Below are 5,874 nucleotides of genomic sequence, written 5' to 3' on the forward strand. Positions count from 1 at the left end.
AAGACTTCATAAAAGAGTTCATCGTGTCCCTGCCAACGTTGCCGATAATTGGATTCTGCATCACGGTAATGCGCCATCCCATACTGCTCGGTCGGTACAATTTTTAACCTCAAAACAAATTTCAGTACTACCACAGCCACCTTATTCATCATATATCGCTTTTTCCTATTTCCGAGAGTCGAAACGGCGGTCAAGGGACACCATTTTCAAACAACGGAAGATGTCCAAAAAGCTGTGACGGGGGTCTTGGAGGATATTACAGAAGATGAGTTCCAGAAATGTTACCATCAATGGCAGAAGCACTGGAAAATGGAGGATATTACAGAAGATGAGTTCCAGAAATGTTACCATAAATGGCAGAAGCACTGGAAAAAGTGTGTGCAATCAGAAGGGAACTTGGGACCATGGGATCAATATACAGAAGGCTGTGAGCGATCAAATCGAGCGGCATGTGTTTATATGCGGCACAGTACGATTGTTTCACGAAAATCAGATTGAATCACCATCTTCTCCATTCCAAGAATGTCTGAAGTAACTAATTGTGTTTTATTATACATCATAGGCATTCTTTTGAAAGAGTTATAAGGGTCAAGGGACATGAAAGGGAAGCAGTGATTGGGAAGGGAGTGAGATAGGGTTGTAGCCTCTCCCCGATGTTGTTCAATCTGTATATTAAGCAAGCAGTAAAGGAAACAAAAGAAAAATTTGGAGTAGGTATTAAAATCCATGGAGAAAAAATAAAAACTTTAAGGTTCGCCGATGACATTGTAATTCTGTCGGAGACAGCAAAGGACTTGGAAGAGCAGTTGAACGGAATGGACAGTGTCTTGAAAGGAAGATATAAGATGCACATCAACAAAAGCAAAACGAGGATAATGGAATGTAGTCTAATTAAATCAGGTGATGCTGAGGGAATTAGATTACGAAATGAGACACTTAAAGTAGTAAAGGAGTTTTGCTATTTGGGGAGCAAAATAACTGATGATGGTCGAAGTGAAGAGGATATAAAATGTAGACTTTTCTGAAGAAGAGATATTTGTTAACATCGAGCGTAGATTTAAGTGTCAGGAAGTCGTTTCTGAAAGTTTTTGTATGGAGTGTGTCCTTGTATGGAAGTGAAACATGGACGATAAATAGTTTGGACAGGAAGAGAATAGAATCTTTCGAAATGTGGTGCTACAGACGAATGTTGAAGATTAGATGGGTAGAACACATAACTAATCAGGAGGTACTGAATAGGATTAGGGAGAAGAGGAGTTTGTGGCACAACTTGACGAGAAGAAGGAATCGGTTGGTAGGACATGTTCTGAGGCATCAAGGGATCACCAATTTAGTATTGGAGGCAGCGTGGAGGGTAAAAATCGTAAAGGGAGACCAAGAGATGAATAACTAAACAGAGTCAGAAGAATGTAGGCTGCAGTAGGTACTGGGAGATGACGAAGCTTGCACAGGATAGAGTAGCATGGAGAGCTGCATCAAACCAGTCTCAGGACTGAAGACCACAACAACAACAGTGCACACCTTAAGTAATTCTGCTGGTTTGTACACAGTTTGTATGTTGTGGCACGTGTGTGCCTCAGAAAACTTCATATGATGTAGAAAACATTGGTGTGTGGTATGTCAAAGCCATCTTCAAATGTTATATTGAAAACTTGTGTTCGATATTTCATGTTTTTCATTCTCAGATGAATAAATGTGTTCTGGTACTGATTTGTTATACTTGTTTCCATAATTTCAGTCCTAATCAACTCATTCTAAAATTAAAAATCTAACTCTGAAAATGCTAAGTTTAAATGAAAACATGGATCTAGTTTGGCTCGTGGGATATGTTTTTTCCACTTCACCGATTTTACCTATCTATTCTTGAAGTGAGAGGTGAACCAATTGTGAGCAACTGCCCGTATTCCCTATAGGTCCAATTTCTGGATACATATTTTTTGAAACACAATAAAACACCTTTTTTAAATAAAAAAAGATGCCTAGCCTTCGAAACTTTTTGTTTAATCCATCCGGCATCTCACAGAGAAAAGAGAACACCAAATTTTCGGTTGTTAAACCACTTCTAAAATCGAACTATACATTTTACAGCAAATTGTTTGAATTGAAATGATTACCCTTATATACATAGCCTTTTCAAAAACTTTGGAAAACGCTGATGGCATAGAAATAGGTCTAAAATTGTCTACATTATCCATTTCTTGCTTTTTATAAAGCAGTTTTTCTGCTAAGTACTTAAATCTTTCAGGAAACTGATCATTCCTACAAGTAAAATTACAAATACGGTAAATTGTAAGTACAGGGCTAGCATGAGCAGCACAGTACAGTACTTTATTGCTGTTGGCACGTAACGTTCTCCACATATTCGCCAAACCCTTACATCGGTTACTACAGGGTACAGCGTGATTCATCACTGGAGTTCATCCTCTGACCATTGCCATGGCTCTTTACACCACCTCAAGCGCCGCTCACCAGTGACTACAAGAAAGCGTGCCTTATGTGGAGCTGTTCGGCCATTATACCCTGTTCTTTTTAACTCCCTATGCACATGGGACTCACGAGTGATTCAGTCTGCTGATTTCATGCAATTTTTTTTTATGAACGTACACAGGCAGCCAGCACACTAGTTAACAAATTTAAACTCTTTTTCTGCATCTGGTTTGCAAATGGGTGGATTTGCCTAATTTTGGAGTGCTGAATACACTGGTAAAACCAGTTTTTCTCTATGACGTCACATTTCGTAGATAAACAGCAGAATAAAAATGGTAATAGCGAAAATTGACACAATTAAGTCAAACAAAAATACACATTCAGAACGTTTGAAATCAATACTATTTTGTATGCGCATATGGGCGTGATGCCAGTAAAAGGTTCACATTAGTTCAGAATATATTTTCACGTTTAATCGTCTTTGGTTTTTTAAAAATGCGACGACGGAACTCTTCTTTTGTTTGACGTTTCATCACTCTCCCTAAAAAGACTCTAGCAGTTGTCACCCATCATCGAAAGGTTCCAATGGCCGTGGTAGCGGTGTTACATGGTAAGAATGTCTTGGTGAAATCTTTCACCATGCTCATCGCCTACGGCTCCCAAATTTTTCGGAAAGAAATCAAGATGAGAATGTAAAAAGTGAATTTTAAGCGACATTCTACACCCCATGTTCTTATAGTTGTCCAACAGATTATTCACAGTGGTAACATAGTTTTTGTGTTTTCTGTTACCCAAAAGACCCTTCACAAAAGCTTTAAAAGAAGACCAAACAGCTAATTTATCTGTGAGTTTAGTATCAAAAGTTGAATCTTTCAGCAATTTTCTTATTTGTGGTCCAACAAATATACCCTCTTTCAGCTTTGCCTCACTTAATTTGGGAAACTTTTCTTTTAAGTGATTGAAGCCCTCACCTTCTTTATCCAGAGTTTTACAAAGTACTTGATAAGGACCAACTTGATATGAAGGGGAGGCAAAATGATTTTATCGGGCTCAATCAATGGGGTATTGTTCACATTTACGTTTCCAGGGAAATGTGACTTCCTTATAGCCCATTCCTTGACTGTGGTTCTTGGTGTCACGGCTATCCCAAAGGCACAAAAAGCAGCAGTATTTCGTGAATCCAGCCCGTAAACCTGAAAGGAGTGCAACAACTTTTAAATCAAAGCTAAGCTGCCATTCATGATCCTAATATTTGATTGCCTCCAGCAGCAAAACCATGGTTTCATAAGTTTCTTTCATGTCTACTGCGTAAGCCAAAGGTACCGCTGAAAATGCATTGTCATTATATGCAGTAGTACTGCTTTCAAGCTGGTTTTAGTGGAGTCAGTAAATAGTCGCCACTCCTATGGATTATGTTGTACACGTAGCTGCATCATCAGACCATTGACAGCTCTACATACACACATTGAATTCTGCGTATCGAAATATTGAGCGAAGGAAGCACCTCTTGATCTGACACAGGAAATTTTCCGTCCCTGGAGCTAGGAGGTTCCGTTGTTGCAGTCTCGACCCCAAGAGTTCAGCTTGCTGTTTCGAAAGTTTTCGATCGCGAACCACATCGTTAATTCCTTTTGATTAAAGAGCTGAGGCGAAGTGTCATGATATTGAGGGCAGTACTCGTATGTCCAATACCTTCTGAGTCACTTGACATGGTGTCTGGTTCCGTGACTTTCAAGTTACAAGACAGAAACAGGCTACCCTCATCATAGGGCACAGGCAAATGCACTGAAGATACATTTGGATACTTTATGTCTAGTTTTGCTTGAATGTCCCGAAATATTTGTAAGACAGAAGAAACAATGTAAATAATGGTCATTAGGCTCACACCACACCATCGGAACAGGGAATGGCATGGCTCGGGCGGCCGGAGTGACCGTGCGGTTCTAGGCGCTACAGTCTGGAGCCGAGCGACCGCTACGGTCGCAGGTTCGAATCCTGCCTCGGGCATGGATGTGTGTGATGTCCTTAGGTTAGTTAGGTTTAATTAGTTCTAAGTTCTAAGCGATTGATGACCTCAGAAGCTAAGTCGCATAGTGCTCAGAGCCATTTGAACCATTTTTTTAGCATGGCTCGGCGTTTTCCTTTCAACCACTCGGCTAAGGTTGTAGTACAGGTTATGCAGACAATATGAGGTGCAAAATTTTTATCTTGATCACCAACAGGACAATCAAAATACAATTTATATGCCTTCTTAACCAAATCAGTGATTAGAGTGAATTTGCTAAACACATAACAAAACTTGTTGGGGTGGTTTAGACATCAGCGAGATTTACCAGTTTCCATTTCTCTTAGTGCAAGTTTTAAACACAAAAAGTTTGCACTATCTTTCGCAGGAAACACTCACTGATGATCTCTTTCACACCATTGGATTACCTTTGGAGTGAATTTGCTACACACATAACAAAAGTTGTTGGGGTGGTTTAGACAGCAGCGAGATTTGCTAGTTGCCATTTCTCTTAGTGGAAGTTTTAAACACAAAAAGTTTGCACTATCTTTCGCAGGAAACACTCACTGAGGATCTCTTTCACACCATTGGATTACCACACCAACCATTTATTGACGATTTGTATATCTTCTATCTCTCCTCTGCAAATCAAAAAGAAACAATTAAACATCAAATCAGAACAGCAAAAAGCAAAATACTGAATACGAAAGATAAAAAAACCTTTAAAAACTCAAAAATGATACGTGCTAGAACATTTTGAAAGGTACGTGTGGATTCTACACACCAAAATACATACTAGCTGATGTATCACATCCCAGATACAAAATGGCTGTTGACTAGTGTTATTATCCAGAGTGTGAAGTTTTCTTGTCCCACGAGTGTTCACTCCTATGCATGAGTGAAAGAAAAATCTCTTCCCGGATGTTTTTTATTGTAATTTTCTTCATCTGTCAGACGTATACATGAGACACTTCAACAGAGCATACCACCAGAGACTGCTTATCCGCTTCCATCGTCAGCAAAACAGCCCACAGTTTCCTCTTGCGGCAGCCTATCAGCCATGTGGAAATCGTTGCTGTTCAAGGAGCCTCTCTTTCAAAACAATATGAGCCGCGCGGAATTAGCCGAGCGGTCCAGGGCGCTGCAGTCATGTACTGTGCGGCTGGTCCCGGCGGAGGTTCGAGTCCTCCCTCTGGCATGGGTGTGTGTGTGTGTGTGTGTGTGTGTGTGTTTGTCCTTAGGATAATTTAGGTTAATTATTGTGTAAGCTTAGGGACTGATGATCTTAGCAGTTAAGTCCCATAAGATTTCACACACATTTGAACATTTTTGAACAAAACAATATGACTTGGTGATGTTTTGCGACAGGCGCATCGATATTGCTACTTCACTGTTCTTAACGGAGGCTGACAACTGTCTGATGGCGTGAAAAATTTGCAGGC

The sequence above is a fragment of the Schistocerca piceifrons genome, chromosome 6 (genome assembly GCF_021461385.2).
Source record: "Schistocerca piceifrons isolate TAMUIC-IGC-003096 chromosome 6, iqSchPice1.1, whole genome shotgun sequence".
Classification (NCBI taxonomy): Eukaryota; Metazoa; Arthropoda; class Insecta; order Orthoptera; family Acrididae; genus Schistocerca; species Schistocerca piceifrons.